At 44.8% G+C, this 21,190-nt stretch overlaps 1 pseudogene; it reads left to right on the forward strand.

Annotated features, from left to right (window-relative positions):
• The first annotated feature begins 1,502 nt into the window (after positions 1–1,502).
• Positions 1,503–21,190, forward strand: part of LOC141020631 (putative disease resistance protein RGA4) — a 355,307-nt pseudogene continuing 335,619 nt past the window's right edge.

Raw genomic sequence — 21,190 nt, forward strand, 5'->3', positions numbered from 1 at the left:
TTCTCCGATTGTTATCTTCGGTTCAGTTATGTTATATTTCTAACACAAATAGTTGCGTACACATGCGATACCTGGTTTCCTACATACAATTTGTACACGCTTTGTCAAAACGTTGTGACCGGCACCCTCGCGCCAAGGCGCGAATCCGATCTGACGCAGTACTGAATGCTTCCTCTCTATATGTACAAATGACCTGGTCCAATTATTATGGATCCTTTTTATCTGCTCATAATCCTGTGATACATCAAGTATCTATCCTTTGTGTGTACATAACTTGGATTATTGCTTGCTGTTACTACATCTTTGACATGATATGCTTAAAACCCTTTGGTCAGCAGCTCATCAGAATTGAGAGCCATCATAGGTATCTAAATATTCTTCTGGCACCTCATGGGTGTCATGCTATGTTGTATTTTGCTTTGTGCACCTGACTGGCATGCGGCAAGCCACACTTCGTATTTACTGTTTTGAACAAATCATGAGGTCAGATATTTGATGAAAGGCGCCGAACAATGCAATATATATATTGTTTTGGATTTCGCGGCTCAACCGGGCAACGTGCGCCAAGGCGCGATGCCTATCTAGTATATCAGAACTGATGAACATATTGCCGATATTCTCACAAAGGCACTGGGTCGAGTCAAATTCGTAGAAACGCGACAGAGGCTTTGAGGTAATCTCTAGGCACTAGGATTAATTAGGGGGTTAATTGTTGAGCTTATAATCCTGGTGTTGCCAGCTAGCTTAGCCGTGCAGTTCTTCAGTTAGCAAGTATATATAAACGGCCATACAGCATTGTAGGAGGTGTTGAAGGAGTGGCCATTGGTATCAGACCAGGTACGTCTAAGCTAATAACGACCCGTTGCTGTGGGCGACACAACTCTGGCCTACCTTCAATCAACTATAGGATTGGTTCGTTCACAAATCCAGTCTGAATGGAAGCGAGGTGCATGCATGTGTGTGTGTGGCCCAAAGTCCAGTCAACCAACATCAATATCATGATCCCCTTACACAGCAGCCACTGGTCAGAATAGATCTCTCTTTCTCTACATCGGGTGGTTGTTAGCACTCAACAACTTGTGTGTGTCTCGAGTTCATGTCCAGTACATTCTCCTGTGTTGAACACTTACAAGTCCTATGTGTTCACATTCTATCTTCACCTGCCCCCTCCCTCTCCTACTTATTAAGACCATCTCCAGCAGATCCCTTATATCGTGGTACCGTAAAAACATTATAAGGGGAACCTTAAACCTGTTTTGATGTATCGTGTAGGCTGTGGCGGAACAGATTCCGCAAAAAATTACTGTAAAACTGAATATTCCTCGTGGCCTTCTTCTTCCTCTCACCCGTGTCTTCCTGAATCCTTGCCACCACACACCACGCACACCACGCAGTCTGCCTCTGCACACGACAAACCAAGGGCCGCTGCACACCTCGCAGGCCGCCTCGCCCTTGCCCGGCCGTGCGGCGGAGCATCGACCAGAGCCGTGACTGCTCGTGCAATGGCACCACCTCGTCGACGACGCCGACGTACCTCCCGCCCACGACAGCCGCGGCGGCACCAGCTCGCCGCCGTCCCTCCAAAGGAGCAGCTGGTGGAGCTCGCGCCGGCCCGCTGGAATCAACTAGAATCCCTACCAATCAGGCCTGTTCGCCTGAAATTTGGCTGGAATGGAGACCGACACGATGGATCTTGGTCGGAATGGAGACTATTCTGGCGGTTGGACCTGGAACTTCCTCCCGCCAACCTTCTTTTTTTTTGAACCCGTTCTACGGTATTTTCATTAATATAGAGAAAGTACAAAATATGTTACAAATATATTACAAAATAAAGGGCATAGACAACTCAGCCTATCCCAGTTCTAGGCAACAAGGTTAAGCCCATTATAGATTTAAATCAGCCCAATCCTTAATCCTGCTCGCTTTGTCCTCTTTGGCCCTGAGTTGCACAGTCCATAGCAGGAGGCGCTGATCGAAAGATCTTGTCATTTCGTCCCACTCCCACACCGCCACGTCGTCCTGTCGTCCCAGTGTCTCCTCCTATTAACACACATAAAATGACCACTCGCGCCAAGCGCGGGTTTGCCCAGCCACGCCGTCTCTTCACCTTAACCACTTCCCCCGACATATCCCCCATCCCTGTCACAAACAAATCTTCTATTAACGATCCACCTTGGCACGATGCTATGCTCAATGAATTTAATACATTGATCAAGAACAAAACTTGGTGTTTGGTTCCCAGGCCTGCAGGTGTCAAAGTGGTCTCCGGCAAGTGGATTTTTCGGCACAAGTTACACTCTGATGGATCCCTCGCACGCTACAAGGCACGTTGGGTCCTCCGAGGATTTACTCAACGGGAAGGCGTCGACTACACGGAGACGTTCAGTCCTGTGGTGAACTCCTCCCTTGCTCATCTTCCCCGGATCCACATGTTCATGATGAACATGGTGAAAATGCGCAAGAAACTACAAAGTTTGAGTTTAATAGGGTTGATTTCTCTCCAAGGATGAAGGACATTGTAGAGAAACTGCAGCTTATGCGTGGTGAGGTTACCAAGCTTCTGCATGGTTGTGACCCTAGAATTGTCCCAAACATTGCTCAGAGTCGTCCCGTTACCAAAGGTCGGATTGATGAGCCAAAACTATACGGGAGGGACCCTATCATCAATAGAATCATACATGACATCACCAGTGGTCAGTACCGTCACAAGGGTCTAACTGTGATTCCGGCCGGTTGTCAGTCCGGCGGGAATGGGGAAGACTACACTGATACAACACATTTATCGCAGCCCACAAGTGCAGGATCATTTTCCCGTCATGATTTGGATATGTGTGTCACTCGGTTTCAATCTGGATAAGGTGCTAGAGCAGATTAAAAACATGCACCCCTGCAGTTGAAAAGGAAAAAATTGGCAGTACAACTGAAGATTTGATTGAGCAAAGATTAAGATCTAAAAAGTTCTTACTTGTATTGGATGATATATGGAAGATTAGTAATGGAGATGACTGGGGAAAATTATTGTCGACACTCAATAAATCAGAGGAAAAGGGTTCCATGATTCTCGTCACAACTCGATTTCAAGCAATAGCACAGAAGGTTGAAACAACGGGCCACTCAATAAAGCTCAATGGTTTAGAATATGAAGAGTTTAGAAAGTTATTCCTTGCATTTGTCTTTGGTGATGAGCAATATCCAAGGGAGAAACAGTTTTTGCTTGAGACTGCAGATAAGATAATGGAAAAACTAAAGGGCTCCCCTCTTGCAGCAAAAACAGTTGGTAGATTACTAAGTAAAGATCTTAGTTTGGGTCATTGGAAAAGGGTCCTAAAAAGTGAAGGATGGGAGAAGCAGAGTCATGACAATGAAATTATGCCTGCCTTGAAGCTTAGCTATGACTTTCTCCCTTTTCATCTACGACAATGTTTTTCCTATTCTGGATTGTTTCCTGAAGATTACAATTTCAGAAGTGACGAGCTGATCATTCTATGGATCGGACTATATATTGTGATACCCAATGGCCAAAACCAAACATTTGAAAACATAGGTCTGAGCAATTTAAATGAGTTAGTCACCCATGGATTTTTCAGAGAAGAGGAAACTATGTAGAGACCCGCTTCGGTACAACCCCCTACAAAACGTAGAAAGGGTAATATAGTCATTTCACTCTTTATATACATTTTCGTACAAATGTTCCGTTGCCCGCGCCATACATACGAGGAGCCCAATTATGTGCTAGCACCAACCGGGTCGGCCCATTAATATTTTTTAATATTCAAAAATAGATGGGGGTAGTAAGATTCGAATTCGTTACCTCCTTGTATTCATACAATGCCACTAACCAACTGGAAGAACAAATGCTGCTGTACAGACCATAACTTTTGTTCTACTTATTCTAAAAAAGTCGTGAACAACCTATGTACCCTTTTTTTGAGGTGAACAACCTATGTACCCATGCGTCCTCAGACGTGACGTGAACAAAAAAGGCCACGCCTTTTTTTTTTCCGGTTTTGTCTAGCCAATTTTTCTACTGCTTTTTTTTTTCTCAATCTCCTTCTTTATTTCATTTTCATTTTCTTTTCCTTTCTAAAATTCACGAAATTTTTCTACAATCCTGAAATTTTCATAAATTTGTGAATTGTGTTTCAAGTCCGTGTCTAATTTCTTAAACTTGTTAACTTTTCTCAAATCCATGATTTTTTTTCAAATACATGAACGATTTTAAAATCCACGAACTTGTCTCAATTTTTACAAAACTTTTCTAAAACCCATGATTTTTCCCAAATTCATGAACTTTTTCAAATCAGTGATTTTTTCAAAATCGATGACTTTTTTGAAATCCATGTTTTTTAAAATATAAGCATTTTTTCAATTTTCATGATCTTTTTCAAATGTCCTGAACTTTTCAAAATTTTAAACTTTCGAGGAGTTCGTGAACTTATTTTAGATTTTGTGATCTTTTTAAAATTTACGCACTTTTTAAAATTTATGAACTTCATTCAGACTCGTGAACTTTTTTCAAATATGTAATCTTTTCAAATTCATGAACCTCCTTCAAATTTGTCTGTTTACAAATTCGTGAATTTTTTGTCCGATCCGCAAACTATTTTCACATCCACCAAATTTGTCAAATTCATAAACCATATTCTAAACCTGTCAAACTGTTTTGATTTTTGAGTTTCTAAAATCCTTAAACTCTAACACAAAGGGAGCACAAGAATGAAGCAAGAAAAAAACTCGTGCGAACAATCTATGTCCGAGCGAGAGGAAAGACGAACGAGAAGAAAATAGCCAGTTCCTCTGCCAGTCATAAGCATCGGTCTTCAATGTACTCTTTGTTTAGGATATGGACTGCTACCATGAATATTCACCCGTTCCGAACTGGTAAGGTTCATACAAACAGTGCATATTCTTCAAAATGAGAGCATTGATGACTGCTGTATTTTGTAAAATTATTAATTTTTGTATTATTCGTCATGTGACATATTTTTTGTCATGTAGCATTTTTTTTTCAAATCCATCAAGTGGAACCAATTTTTTTCCGTAGTATTCTATCATCATGGCAAGCATCCATGCCATGTTTTATTGATTTTTGATATTTTATGCATTTTCTAGGGGTTCCCCAGTGAAAAATCCCTAAAATACTTACCGGACGTGACACAACGTATGTTTAATGTCCAAATTCGTTCAAATTTTGCGTGGAGTACTAGGATGACCATGCCTAGCTGCCTGCAAATTTTGGTGTATTTTGTGAAAGTCCACAAGTACATCATGTATACCGTAGGGGTTTCGGTTAAGTCAGAAGAGTCCGTCCCATAGCACTTTTTTTTACACATTCATCAAATAGGCCCAAAAATTTTCCACAATATTCTATCATCATGGCAACCATCCATGCCAAGTTTCGCCGACTTTTGACATTTAATGCATTTTTAGGGTTTTCTTGGTGAAAAATCCCTAAAATACTGACCAGACATGACACAACGTGTGTTTGGTGTCTAAATTCGTTCAAATTTTGCCCAAGTACTAGGATGACCATGCCAGCTACCTGCAAAATTTGGATATATTTTATTAAAGTCCACAAGTACATCATAAACAACATAGGGGTTTCAGTTAAGTTGGAAGAGTCCGTTCCATAGCACTTTTTTTTACATATTCATCAAATGGACCCAAACTTTTTCCACAGAATACTATCATCATCATGGCAAGCGTCCATGCCATGTTTCATATATTTTCTAGATTTCATGCATTTTCTATGTTTTTCCGCGTGAAAAATCCCTAAAATACTGACCGGACGTGACGCAATGCGTGTTTGGTGTACAGATTCATCCAAATTTTGTGTGGAGTACTAGGATGACCATGCCGAACTGCCTGAAAAATTTGAGTATATTTTATGAAAGTCCACAAGTACATCATGTACAACGTAGGGGTTTCGGTTAAGTCGGAAGAGTCCGTCTTATAGCACTTTTTTTTACATATTCATCAAATGGATAGTCTTAATACTCTGCGCTGCTCCTTCGTCATGACGGATGGGTGTGTCTAGTGGTTGGCTCATTTCCCTGATAGTGCATGGGTTGTGTGTTCAATACCTGTCGCATGCACAATTTTTTAGTGTTTCAGAGAGACGACTTGCTGTTGGGCCGGCCCATGCTACTCTTAGCCGCTGTTTATTGTCAGGGGCTGTCTCAAAATAAATTTTTGTCGCCGGCGTATTTTGTAAAAGGACCATCCTACCCTTTATTATGAAGGGGTATGGAGAGATCTCCTCCGTTAATGTGTTTAAGGGGGGTTGTACTGAAGCAGAAGTAGTTTGTATGATCTGCGTTATGTTATGCATGACCTACTGCATGATTTGGCATTGAAAATTGCATCTCATGATTGTCTTAGTTTAAGTCTCCCTAGTGTTGGATCAGTAGAGATTCAGCCAACCACCAGTCACTTGTCTATGAGCACATATGGTTTAGGTAAATATGATGCAGTGTCTGGTAAAAAATTGAAGAGTGAATTGGAAGAACTTAAGACAAGATTTAAGGTCGAACATTTGCAAACATGGATGTTATTTGGAAAAATGGATGAAGGTTTTGTCAAGATATTTGGTGATTTTTTTGGGGAAGCAATCACTCTTCGTGTTCTTCATTTGCCCATCATGCTTTGTCCCGTGGAGTCTATGTTACATAACTTTCCAGGATTGGTCCACCTACGATACCTATGTCTAGGGACAAGTAAGAGCCAGATGCATTTACCACCGAACATCTCTAAATTTTATCATTTAAGGGTTCTAGATCTTGAATTGTGGAATGGCAGTCGTGATTTTCCCAAAGACATGAGCAACCTTGCCAAATTGTGCCATTTTTATGTCCCAAGTGATGATCACATGAGCAACCTTGCCAAATTGTGCCATTTTTATGTCCCAAGTGATGATCAACTTCATTCTGAGATTTATAATGTGGGTAAACTTAAACTCTTAGAAGAGTTAAAGGTATTTCAAGTCAATAAAAATAGTGAAGGGTTTGAACCAAAGCAACTAAAGCACTTGACCAAGCTAAGGGAGCTCGAATCCTTGACAGCAACATGAATTTATATGTTTTTTTATCTCCGACTGGGAAAGAGGCATGCAGCTTCTTCCTCTGCTTTCTTTCATAGAAAAGCACTTTGTTTTCAGTGATTCCTGCACATCTGTTCTTCTCCCCTTCGACCGGCTCCGTGGCTCCTCTCCTCGTTGCTCTCCAAGGTATGCATATGTGCTGTTTTTTTACTTGTACATCTGAATTGTTTCAGGTTGCAGATGCATCTGATGGTCTCGGAATTATGTCTGTTTGCATCAACAATGATCTACATATGTTATGTTCGCCTGCTGCATCTTTGTTTATTTCAACAGTTGAATGCACTGGAGGAAGAATGTTGAACTGGACTCTCTCCATGAGGATTTGGAGAGCAGAAAGGAGTCGACATAGCAAAAGACCTGAACAAAAATCAAGAGGCAGAACATGATCACCCACATCCTACTCGACACACTCATGGTAATGACCGCTGTATGGCAATTCGGCGAGGTGTCGTTCCTCCTAGGGTTGCAGAAGAAACTGAGCGATCCTTTCAAGACCTTTGGGGATATGTTCAACCGTACCGTATCCTCAAGAGATGGGAGCAGACGATAAATGAGGCGTCGCCTCTGCCCCCGGTCAGCATCCCGGATGTTACTGATTTGCTGGCGCTAGCCATCGGCGGCGACAGTGATAGCTAGATCCGGGGGGTTGATGAAGGCTGATGGGATGCTAAAGAATGAGTCTGTGAACCAGAAATGCTCATATTGTCCATACAGTTTAAGATCTGTAAGGTCGTCTCCTGGTATCAAGTGGAAAGAAATGCAGTTTTGCCGGACTTGTAAAACACAAGATTCTATTGGTTCTTAACGGATCATGTTTTTAACACAGAGGAAATTTTAATGCGTTCCCCTATCCTTATGCACACTACCACTTTTCAGGTATCGCCCTTCAGCACTCACCACGGGTCTTGTGTAGGACGACTGTATTCCCTTGCTCGTCGTTCTTTGGTTCCGTGCTTTGGAGAGTCCTGGACTATCCCTTTTGGGGTTGTCAGAAGTCTCAGCTGAGAATATGTATGGTTCTTCTACTCGGCTGAAGAACGTGATTGTCTACCAAAAGAATACACTTTTTTTTCTTCTGTTCTGTACTTGGGTTCCGGCCTTTTACTTGTGCAGTTGAGCCGGCACACAAATATACTCCACACGAGTGTGGCTGTTCTTGGCCTGTTGTTCATGGGATTAATCATGTAGATGATTTCGGGCTGTGTCTTGTATCCGTTTTTTATCGAAAAAATGTATCTAGAACATACTCCGTAGTTATACTGAACAAGAGCCATTACTGAAACGGTGCTTGCAGAATGGTTTGATTCAACAACCTGATGAGTATAAACATGGTGATAAGGACTCCAAATCCGCACGCCTGCCTGTTTGCGGATCTGGCGGACGCTGCAGGCTGCAGCCAGAAATGCACGGTGTACGCAGCGGATTGGGCTGGATACTACAAGGGTGGTGATATGCAGACCGTGCACAGCACTGCACACAAATACCCATAACTACTCAGCTTACTACTAGTTAGATGATTTCAGTACATCTGCATTCTTGTATTGAAGATACACAACCTAATGCATTTAGATGACTAATGGGACAGATTGCCTTCAGGGGGGCCGATCCTCCTCTGCTCCGTGGCCGCTCTCTATCGTGTCTTCCTGATGCCTCTGCATCTGTTAACCATCTTGCTGATTACCCTGCACACATTAATGGGAGGTTAGTCGTATCGATCAAAAAATAATACACAAACAGCAGATGGATTGGAGGTCAAATGCAGCAAAACCTGCGTAGGTGAAGATGCAAATGCAGATTGCGACCATGTAGTTAAAGATACTACCACGGAGGATGAACCGTGGGTTCGTGGCGGCAGTGTATGCGAAGACGAGTGAACACATGTCGACCAAGGCTATAAACTTGAGCGCTCGCATTCGAGGGATGGTTCGGTAAAACATCTCCTTTGAAAGCATGAGCATGATCAAGATTGACATAAGGAAGGAAACGTCGGAGGCCAATTTAAACCGGAAATAATTGAGCCCGTAGTTGCGGATCATGACGGGCTCTCCAGCCTCGTGGCCTCCCGGCCCGGCGAGGTCGTCTTGCCAGAGCCCACTGGCGGAGCTATGTTGAGGCCGAGGGGGAGACTTGGACCAAACTCTGAAGGAAAAAAATTAGGAAGAGCTTAGATGAGATTTTTTTTAGCAATTTACAACCTCAAATACTCATGTTTTTGCATTGGCCCCCCAGCAATTTGTACCAAGCTCCGCCAGTGCCAGAGCCCCATGGGGGAGGCAATGCCAGGCGCGATCGCCGCAGTGGCGAACAAGCTTGTCAGAAGGACAAGTTGCGTCTTGCTTTCTTTGATCCACTTCCTTTGCGCGCGCAGTTCTTGGTCGCCGTTGCCGTCATCGTCAGGGACAGGTGATGTAGCGTGCAGCACTGCCGCCGCTGCAGCCTCCACCACCGCAGCCGCACGCTTCACGACATCTTCCGCCGCCGCTGCAGCCTCCACCGCCGCCGCGCGCTGCACGACATCCTCGCCACCGTGGACCGGCATGTCGATGACGATCTCCTCCGTTGCCATGTGCCATGAAGATGGGCGGGATCGTAGGTCGTGGGGGATTGGACGCGCGCGTGCGATGGTCTATATATATGAAAAGACACTAGCTTGACCGGTAGATGAAAAGACACCCTGTGGGCGGTGGCGTAGGTATATGGTCACGGAAATTGACACACATTATCAGTGGAAATTAACAACTGCCTTTTTTTCATGATAATACGTGTCTCATTCATATCTCAAAGAACAAAGTATAAGTCACGTAAATTAAGTAGGAGTACGTAGATTAAGCATGTGTGGCCTGCAGGTAGGCAACTGCCCTGCAGGTAGGCCTGTTACCCTGTGTAGTGAACTCAGGCAACTTTTGACTGGTAGAATAAGCAGGAGTACGTACGTATGTCCTGCGGCTGCCGCGAGTCCCCGAAACCCTCCCCGGCGATCTCGCCAACGGATCAGGCCAATATTTGTACAGATGGAAGGCATGCGCCGATCGAGATGATATACTCTAGCATGCGTAGCATGCATTGGTTAGCAATGCCACCAGGGCGGGCCGCTTAACGTGCACGCTTCCGTTGTTACGGTACGTTCCGCATGAACATAAATAGGAAAACCTCGCCGCCCCATTCTCTCCTTCTCTCTCGACACTAGGATATACACCCATCCCTCCCCAAGAACACGACGACATTGCGTTGCGACGTCGACGCGCCTCACACCCTCTCCTTCGTCGTCTCCACCCTCTCGTATTTCTCAGGTGCGTGCATGCCGTTCGCGCGCGCCATGCATATCCACCGACATCAAGAACATAAATAGGAAAACCTCGCCAGAATACGAACAAGAAGCAGGGCACAATCCAATCCTTCTAGAGCTCACAAAGATGGAATTTAACCTCCTCCAGGCTGTCCACTTGAAGGAGCTCAAAGCTATCTCTGAGTATGCATGGATTTTTTCAGGTGGTATAGTGATCTTAAGGGATACGTGGGGCTAAGTTTTGCTAGTGATCGTGTGGTGGAGTGCTACCTTTGGGGCTACCTTTTGTTCTACGAGGAAGAGCACGCGCTCCCACGAATGATCTTTACCAAGTTATTTTTGTTAGAAGTATAATTATGTTTAAGTTAGAGATTAGGAGTTAGAGGTAATGTTGGTTTAAACCATGTACAACTTGTCCCTTACTTCAAATCTCTCTCTCATATTGTACTTCTATATATACCCCATACACGTACACGGGTCAGATCAATACAACACAATATTCAGCCATCCTACAATTTCTACATGGTATTACAGCGGTTAGTCTCACGACGCCGATTCTAGGACCCTCCACCACTTCCGCAGCGTGCTGCCCCCGGGGAGATTAATCTTCTCTCCCCGGGGGCGCGGCACCCGATCGATCAAAAGATCAGATCGGTTCCATAGTTTAGACAAAATCAATTAGATTAATTCCAATTTTCGAAATTCCAGTAGATTAGATCTTATAGCCATCAATAAATCCCACGACTCCCAAAATCCGGAGAAAATTAGTATAGAAATCAATCGGTAACTCCATCCACTCTCGTCGTCGTCAGCTTCGCGGGCGTGTGCGCCTCCAGGCGCATTTACGGGTGCATCAACGCCAGAGGGCGAACATCGATCCGATCTGCACCAACCCCGCGGGCCTGACGCCCGGCCTCCGGCGCATCCACTCGAAGCAGTTCAGCGCCACGTCTCGTGGACCTCTGAGATCCCGATGGGCGTTCGGCTGCACGTCCCCGACATCGCCTCCAGGATCCAGCAAATCCCCATCGGCTACTCGGGACTTGGTTCGTCCGTCCGTCTCGGCGATTCTGCGCCAAGCCGCCGTCTGTTCCGACTACACACGTGTGTATGAGCAGGGCAGAGACAAGCGACTTGCTAATGCACTCAGGCGAGCTACACAGGTACCGACGGCGAGCGATCGACGCTGACTCCATCAACCTCCAGCGCGCGGGACTACAACGAGCGATCGGTGAACGTGAACCAATCTTGACGCCTCTCAGCCGGGCGTTTCGATCACGGGAGGGATTTAACTCCCATGCTATCTCAGATGCATGTATGCAGGTACTTGCCAAGGTGGGTTCTACACGTGCATGTGGCCAAGACTACGTCAACGTTCAGTCGTACCACGGGTAGAAAAAAGCCCTTTAGTCCCGGTTCGCAAAGGCCTTTAGTCCCGGCTGTGTAACCGGGACTAAATATGCGCGACTAAAGACCCCCCATTTAGTCGCGCCTCTTACGAGCCGCGACTAAAGGCTTTAGTCCCGGTTCTCGTGGCTGACCGGGACTAAAGGCCCGTCCACGTGGCCGCCAGGGGTCCGTCGGGCGGAGGACCTTTAGTCCCGGTTCTCGTGGCTAACCGGGACTAAAGGCCTCGTCCGCAGGTTTAGGGTTTTAGCCCCCTAAACCTGGTTTCTTTTTAATTTGTAGTGTTTTATTTCTTTTATATTTTATTTTGTGTTTTGTTTTAATTTTGATGAAGTTTCAGTACACATATTCTACGATACTATATACATGCATATGAAATTTCAAACAAGAAGAATTCAAGAGGAATATATAATATATATTCAATCTCGGGTGACCATATACAACTTCGAACAAGTTTCCATACACAATTAGGATGGAGGACCATATACAACTTCGAACAAGTTTCAATCTCGGGTATGCATATAAATGTCTGCGTCCTCGGTATAGTGTTCTCCTTTAGGATTGATGACTTCCCTGAAGAAAAATCCTGCTAATTCATCTTGAATTGGTCGGAAGCGAGCTTCTGGACTAAGCCTCCTCCGCAAGTTATCCGTCGCCTTCCGCACGCTATCCGATGCCTTCCGCTCAGAGGTTAGTCTCCGGATGTTCTCACAAACATAGTATCCACATAGATTGGTCCCCGGTGGCTGCTTATCCACATTAACTAACCTTCTGAAATCTAGCTCATGTTTGAATTCACCGACAATTTCTTCTGAGAACCGTCTCCAAACCCTACAGGGCAAAGAAAATTAAATGAACAAGGAAGTTATTAGTTACTTGATATTAGGAAATGAACGAAAGAGACCGATCGATATAGAGCTCAAATGATTGAAAATAATTACTTTTGCAGCATTTTTCTCATGTCGGCCCAACGCTTTGGATCCGAATCCATAGAGTCCATGATTAGAACTTTGGAGGTGTGAAGTTCAATATTTAGCAGAATCCAGTGGAACCTGCGGACACGTTACATGCACAGTCATGCATAACTCATCGATTAGACATACCATGCATGGAGTAAACAAAAGAGAATGGGCACAAGAGAGAAACACTCACCCAAAATGGTAAGGAAATAGAATATGACTTTCGAGTTGATGCTTTCTAAGAAACTTGTACAAGTCTTTCTCCACGTCTTCGGGGTGATATTGTAACACATGTCCATTAACGATATGTGGGTCAATGAACCCAACATCATGGATGTTTCTTATTTTGCATTCCCAAATCTTCAATCTGCATAATAGCGTACGCAACAATATAGTTAGGACAATATATATATATATATATATATATATATATATATATATATATATATATATATATATATATATATATAGTGCAGGCAATGAAGAACGAGATGAGGTAGAAATAAATCACTTACAGAACGTAGCAACTCAGCATAGATTTGTCGAGGTCGCGCAGATTGAACAGCTGGAACAATTCACTCATATGAACTTGTACAGAGTACCGTTTGGTGTGATGCTCCTCTGTAACATCCGCATAAATATATTCTTTGTCGGCCCATGTTATGAATTGCTTGTACCAACGTAGCAGATTTCGCATTTGTGGCGGTAGACTCTTCTCCCGCGCAGGCTCGACGAGAGGCCCATTCCGCACATATTGTAATGCTATCTCACATACTGGCGCATCCTCAAGGCCTAAGAAGGCACGAAGAGTCAAACCCATCTCGGACGCTTGTTTCATGGCACTCGCTACAGTCAATCCAAGTGCTGCCGCAGCTGCTATGATCTCGGGGTCCTCTTCCGGACCGGCTTTCACTATGAGCGGGGGGATCGATTGTTTCTTCTGCATCCCGAGCTGGTCAACTTGTTTCCCGCTTTTTTTACTTTCTTCTTTCTCCTCCTTCAATATTTTTGCTTGCCTACGAAGTTCATGTCCATAGTCGTCAGGCATATTCAGCTCGGCTTGGGACGGTGTCGTCAAAAAATCCTTAGCCCACTTCTTTTGCTTCTCAGTGAATACTTGCTTGGGCTCAGGCTCTTTTATCGCCTTCATATCCGCCTTCCATTTCTCATAATCATCAGACGCGGCCAATTTGGTTTCAGCTTCACTAAGTTCCCCAGGCCTTGGGAGGAGAGGCTTCAGTGATGGCTCCGGTACCCTTGTGGTCTTAGGTACATAAGGGTCCGGGTTAATAGTCCAGGAGCGGGTTTCCTTGCTGTCCCCCTGCTTCTGCTTCTTCGCCGGAGGTGGATTGGGGGGCATTGTACCCGCCGTAGGAGGATTGGGGGGCGTCGTACCCGCCGGAGGTTGTGGATCGGGGGACGGCGTCGAATGGCGTGAAGGAGGTGTAGGTGAACCACCACGACCACCACCACCGCCACCACCGCCACCACCACCATCGGAGGGGGGTGGACTTGCTAGCCTTGGCGCCTCGCCTGGAAACACCATGTACTTCTTTTTCCATAGAATGATCTGGCGCTTGACATCTCCAAGTCTTCTCTCCCCTTCGGGTGTAGGTTTGTCAATCTCCAGGTCCTCAAACCCTTGGACTATGTCTTCCACCGTGACACGAGCATAGCCATATGCAATGGGGTTGTTGTGGTGGAGTGCTCCAGGTGTACAGGGTAAAGCACTGCCGCTAGCTACCTTCGTGGAAACGTTCCCCACGGGATAATGCAGATCACATTCTTTCATCTCCTTTACATCATCCACGGGGTAGTGAGGCTCCGGTGCACGAATCTCGATCATCGGTGCACTAGCACCAGGCGGGGCATCCGTGGAAGCCACGCTGCTTCTCCGCTGCTGGCTTCCGCTTCTCCGCTTATGATTTTAATGCGGCCCTGCAGCCGATTTTTCTTTTACTAGTTCATGCACGGTCTGCTTCACCTCATGGAGTTCCGATGCAAACTTCGTCATAAGATCTGCATCCCGGTCCGTCTTTCTCTTACGGCTTCTGTAACAGTACGGGTCATTGTCCTGGGAAAACCCTACTTTCCACGGAACTTTGCCTTTGCCTCGTACACGTCCTCCGTGTTCATCATTCCCGAGGGCTGTTGTCAGTGCGTCTTTCTCTCTGTTGAACTTGATCAAGCCCTCTTGAGCTTGGGTCATTGCGTCAATAAGGGCTTGGGTGGGAGCAAACTGTCTCTGCCGGTGAACACACACCCCTGTCTCCGGGTCTAGCGATCCCCCATGCCCGTACCACCAGCTTTTGGCCCTTGGGTCCCATCCCTCTGTACCTAGAGGGATTCCTCGCACCCTCAGGTCCTCCTCCATCTTCTGCCACCTAGGCTCCGAAAGGCGGTATCCTCCTGGCCCCATAATATGATGGAACTTTTTCTTACTCGCATTATCCTTATTTTTTTTCGATATTTCCTTGAAATGCTCCGATTGCTTTTGCCTCACAAATTCTGGCCAATCATCTTTCAGTTTCTCATGTTGTCCATTGAAATCCGGAGTCTTGCCCTTGTTGACATAGTCACGGGTTAAATTTTTCTTGAAGTTCCGGAATGCTTCGCCCATCTTCTGAAGAGCGAACTCTTTAACTAGCCTCCTCCTCTGACGTCCACCCGGAACCTCGTTACCGAATTCATCGACTTTGTTGTATTCCGGAGGTAGAATGAAATGTTCCATAAGCTTTCTCCAGCAATCCTTTTTCGTTCTCTTGTCGACAAAACTGAAACCAAGACGTGCCTTCTTTGGCTCCTTCCATTCCTGGACGGTGATCGGGATGTTGTCTCTAACAACGACTCCGCATTGGTTGATAAACTTTGAGGTGTGCTGTAGGGGCTTGCCGGTTTCACTGACAAACTCAATGGCATATGTTTCTCCTGTTTTCATCGCCTTGGATTTGCCACGCTTTGTCGTACTCAATCCGGAGGGCTAAAAAAAGAAAGAGAGTCGCGCGCGTTAATACATATGTATTCACATTTCAGTAAGTTTGTATCACGAGAGGCTCAATGTATATATATACCTCGCCGGAGGTGGTTGCTACTTGCAGTTCGAGATCGTCGTTTGTTGACGGTTGACCTCCGTCGACAATGTCCGTTCCTTCACCTTCTTGATCATCGACAATCTCTGTTCCACCGTCAAGGTTCAGAAAAGAAGAGACTACATCCTCTTCTTGCTCATATTCTGAGCCCGGCACATAAGGAATCTCGTTGTTGATGATGCCCATTAGATAACGTTCAGCCTCCGGATCCCTAAGCGGCTCGGCTTTATCGTCCGCCATATGTCACTCCTGCATGTAGTAAAAATTCTTTAAGTATAAAGGAATTAAAAAATAAGATTAAGGGGACATACAGGAGGAGGAATTAAAAAATTAAGATTATTGAGCACTGCCAAGTATTTTGTTTTGTTTTCTTTGTTTTTCTTTTTGCTTTTCATTTGGTTTCTTTCTTCTTCCTTTTTTCTTCTTTTTTTCTTCTTCTTCCTTTCTTCTTCCTCTTTCTTCTTTCTTTCTTCTTCTTCCTTTTTCTTTCTTCTTTCTTTCTTCTTCTTCCTTTCTTCTTCTTTTTTTCTTCTTCCTTTTTCTTTCTTCTTTCTTTTGGTTTTCATTTGGTTTTCATTTTTTTCTTCTTCCTTTTTCTTTCTTCTTTTTTTCTTCTTCCTTTTTCTTCTGTTTTCTTTTGTTTTCCTTTGTTTTTCTTTTGTTTTTTTCTTCCTTTTTTCCTTTTTCCTTTTTTCTTCTGTTTGTTTTTCTTGTGTTTTCTTTTGTTTTCTTTTTTCTTTCTTCTTCCTTTTTCTTTTGTTTTCTTTTTTTTTCCTTTTTCCTTTTTTCTTCTGTTTTTTTCTTCTGTTTGTTTTTGTTGTGTTTTCTTTTTTCTTTCTTCTTCCTTTTTCTTTTGTTTTCTTTTTTTTCTTCCTTTTTCCTTTTTTCTTCCTTTTTCTTGTTTTTCTTCTGTTTTTCTTTTGTTTTCTTCTTCCTTCTTTCTTCTTCTTCCTTTTTCCTTTTTCTTTCTTCTTCTTCTTCCTTTTTCTTCTTCCTTCTTCTTCTTCTGCCGGCGCGCGGAGGACGGCAGGCAGGGGCAGCGGGCGGCGGGCGGCAGGGCGTCGGGCGGCGGGCAAGGGCAGGGGCTGCGGCGGGCAAGGGCAGGGGCACGCTGCGGCGGCGGCGGAGCGCTAAGGGCAGGGCACGGGCGGCGGCGGCGCTCACTGGGGACGGGGGCGGCGGCGCGCAGGGCTTCGGCGTCGGGGCAGGGCTTCGGCGTCGGCATCGGCGTCGGGGCAGGGCGTCGGGCGGCGATCGGCGTCGGGGCAGGGCTTCGGCGTCGAGAGAGGAGAATGAGAAGTGGCGGAAACTGCTAAGTGTAGTATATATAGACGTACCTTTAGTCCCGGTTGGGGAGGCGGACCGCGACTAAAGGTACCCTTTGACCGACCGCGACTAAAGGGTACCTTTAGTCGCGGTCCGCCTCCCCAACCGGGACTAAAGGGTTTTGGCGCCGCTTTCGTTCCCGCGCAGAAAGAGCCTTTAGTCGCGGTTGGGGACAACAACCGCGACTAAAGGGTACCCTTTAGTCCCGGTCCGCCTCCCCAACCGGGACTAAAGGCATTGTGCTGCTACGCCCGCGTCGAAAGTTTAGTCCCACCTCGCTAGTTGAGAGGGGCGTGCAGTGGTTTATAAGCCCCACTGCCGCTCCCCTCTTGAGCTCCTCTCCATTGCAGGCTTACGGGCCTAATTGTCACTGCTATGCCTGATGGGCCTACTAGGCCTTCTGCGGGCCTGAATCCTGGCCCATCGATGGGTTTCTAGTCGTATTCAGGCCGTGGTGGCCCAGTAGGTGGCATATTTTTTATTTTTTGCCTGTTTTTTGTTTTCTTTTTTGCTTTATTTATTTTGTTTTGTTTCTACTTACAACAAAAAACTTATTTATTTTATTTTATTTTGTTTCTAATTACTTATTTATTTTACTTTATGATAATTATTTTTGTTATTAAAGTTTCTAACAAAAAAGTTCTTTATGAAAAAAAAATTAGCTTTCAATGGTTTTAAAATCTTAAAAATACAATTATATATCAAAAAAATCAGAAAAATAAAACTAATTCATTTTAAAATCTTAAAAATACAAATAATATATCAAAAAAATCAGAAAAATAAAACTAATTCATTTTAAAATCTTAAAAATACAATTATATATCAAAAAATCAGAAAAATAAAACTAATCCATTTTAAAATCTTAAAAATACAAATAATATATCAAAAAATTCAGTTCATCGATCCCTTGAAGGTTTGACAAAAGGTTTGATACATCATTCAGTTCATCGACCAAATACAAAGTTTTGTACTATAAATTATTACACATCAATTCTTCCCTTGTGTCCCTGCTTGCTTACGATTGTGCCGTATCCATGAAGATTATAATATGTCTTGTCCTCCACTCCCACGATGTTTCTTTTCCCTGAAAGAACAATGTGGCGCTTTGGATCATCGCATGATGTACTGATCGTTTTCTTATCTTTCCGTTTCCTCGGTTTGCTACTCATGTCCTTCAAATAAAAAACCTGAGCGACATCTTTGGCAAGGACGAATGGTTCGTCAATGTAACCAAGATTGTTGAAATCCACCATTGTCATTCCGTATTGCTCGTCCACCTTTACCCCACCTCCTGTTAGCTTGAACCATTTGCACCGGAACAAAGGGACCTTAAAGGAGGGTCCATAGTCAAGTTCCCATATCTCCTCTATGTAACCATAATATGTGACCTTTCGCCCATTCTCGGTTGCTGCATCAAAGCGGACACCACTGTTTTGGTTGGTGCTCTTTTTATCTTGGGCGATGGTGTAAAATGTATTCCCATTTATCTCGTACCCTTGGAAAATCGTTATAGTCGAAGATGGTTTCTTGGCCAACATGTACAGCTGATCTCCAACATCATTGTCATTCATTAAATGTTTTCGCAACCAACTGCCGAAAGTCTCCATGTGGGCCTTTCTAATCCAGGATTCAGGCTTCCCCGGGTTGTCCGAGCGTAAAATATTCTTGTGCTGCTCGAAGAACGGAGCCACCAAGCTGGAATTTTGCAGAACTGTGTGGTGTGCTTCAGTCATAGAATGACAGTCCATACATATCGTTGATTTCCTTCCAATCGTGCCTTTTCCACTTAGTCTCCCCTCGTGCCGCGATTGAGGAATACCAATCGGCTTAAGGTCAGGAACATAGTCAATACAGAACTCAATTACCTTCTCATTTCCATAGCCCTTGACGATGCTTCCTTCTGGCCTAGCACGGTTACGAACATATTTCTTTAATACTCCCATGAACCTCTCAAAGGGGAACATATTGTGTAGAAATATAGGACCGAGAATGGAAATCTCTTCGACTAGGTGGAGCAGGAGGTGCGTCATAATATCGAAGAAGGATGGTGGGAACACCAACTCGAAACTGACAAGGCATTGGACCACATCGTTCTGTAACCGTGGTAGATCTTCTGGATTGATTACCTTCTGAGAGATTGCATTGAGGAATGCACATAGCTTCACAATGGCTACTCGAACATTTTCCGGTAGGAGCCCCCTCAAAGCAATCGGAAGCAATTGCGTCATAATCACGTGGCAGTCGTGAGACTTCAGGTTTTGGAACTTTTTCCCCGCCATGTTTATTATTCCCTTTATATTCGACGAGAAGCCAGACGGGAGCTTCATACTGCTCAGGCATTCAAAAAAAATGACCTTCTCTTCTTTGGTAAGAGCGTAGCTGGCACGACCTTGAAACCATTCCGGATGCCGGTCATCTGGGTCTTTCAAAAGTTGCTGGTCCTGCCGTGCTTCCTTTGTATCATTTGTCTTCCCATACATGCCCAAGAAGCTTAGCAGGTTCACGCAAATATTCTTCGTAACATGCATCACGTCGATTGCAGAGCGGACATCTAGGACTTTCCAATATTCTAGCTCCCAAAATATAGATTTCTTCTTCCACATGGGTGCGTGCCCGTCAACTCCCCGCGGAACTGATTGTCCGCCAGGACCCTTTCCAAAGATGACTTTCAAATCCTTGACCATATCAAATATCTCAGCACCAGTACGTTCCGCAGGCTTCGGCCGGTGATCTGCCTTGCCGTTGAAATGCTTGCCTTTCTTTCTTACGTTATGATTTCGGGGAAGAAATCAACGATGACCCAGGTACACGTTCTTCTTACAATTAACCAAACGTACACTTTCAGTCTCATGTAAGCAGTGCGTGCATGCATTGTATCCCTTATTTGTCTGTCCCGAAAGGTTACTGAGAGCAGGCCAATCGTTGATGGTTACAAAAAGCAACGCTCGTAGGTCAAATTCCTCTCCTTTGTGCTCATCCCAGACACGTACACCAGGTTTGGCCCACAACTGTAAGAGTTCTTCAACTAATGGCCTTAGGTACACATCGATGTCGTTGCCGGGTTGCTTAGGGCCTTGGATGAGCACTGGCATCATAATGAACTTCCGCTTCATGCACAACCAAGGAGGAAGGTTGTAGATGCATAGAGTCACGGGCCAGGTGCTATGGCTGGAGCTCTGCTCGCCAAAAGGATTCATGCCATCAGTACTTAGACCAAATCTTATGTTCCTTGCATCAGCTGCAAAATCTTTGAACACTCTGTCGATCTTTCTCCATTGCGTTCCATCAGCGGTGTGCCTCAACTCCCCGTCGGACTTACGGTCCTCTTTGTGCCATCGCAACGACTTGGCATGCTTTTCGTTCCTGAACAGACGTTTCAACCGTGGTATTATAGGAGCATACCACATCACCTTGGCGGGAACCCTCTTCCTGGGTTTCTCGCCCTCAACATCGTCACCAGGGTCATCGCCTCTGATCTTATAACGCAATGCAGTGCATACAGGGCATTCATTCAACCTCTAAACCTAGAGGGCAGACAACCTTCTTTGCTTCGTACGTACTGGCGGGCAACTCGTTATTCTTCGGAAACATATTCTTCAACATTTTCAGCAAATTTTCAAATGATGAGTCACCTACACCTTCCTATGCCTTCCATTTTAGCAAATCCAGTGTGCAGCCCAGCTTTTTCAGACTATTATCGCATCCTGGATACAACGACTTTTTGTGATCCTCTAACATGCGATCCAAATTCTCCCTATCCTTGTCAGTTTCGCAGCGTCTCCGTGCATCAGCAATGGTCCGACCAAGATCATCAGCGGGCTCATCATGTGCCTCTTCTTCACCTTCACCTAACCCTTCCCCACCTTCAGCATCATCCTCCATGAAAGTATCACCGAAATGATCATGATAGTTGTCATCGATATCATCCCCTTCTTCATCTTCTTCCATTCTAACCCCTCTTTCTCCATGCTTGGTCCAACAATTATAGCTTCGCATGAAACCGCGCCGAAGCAGGTGCATGTGA

This window comes from Aegilops tauschii, chromosome 2 (assembly GCF_002575655.3).
Source record: "Aegilops tauschii subsp. strangulata cultivar AL8/78 chromosome 2, Aet v6.0, whole genome shotgun sequence".
NCBI classification, from domain to species: Eukaryota; Viridiplantae; Streptophyta; class Magnoliopsida; order Poales; family Poaceae; genus Aegilops; species Aegilops tauschii.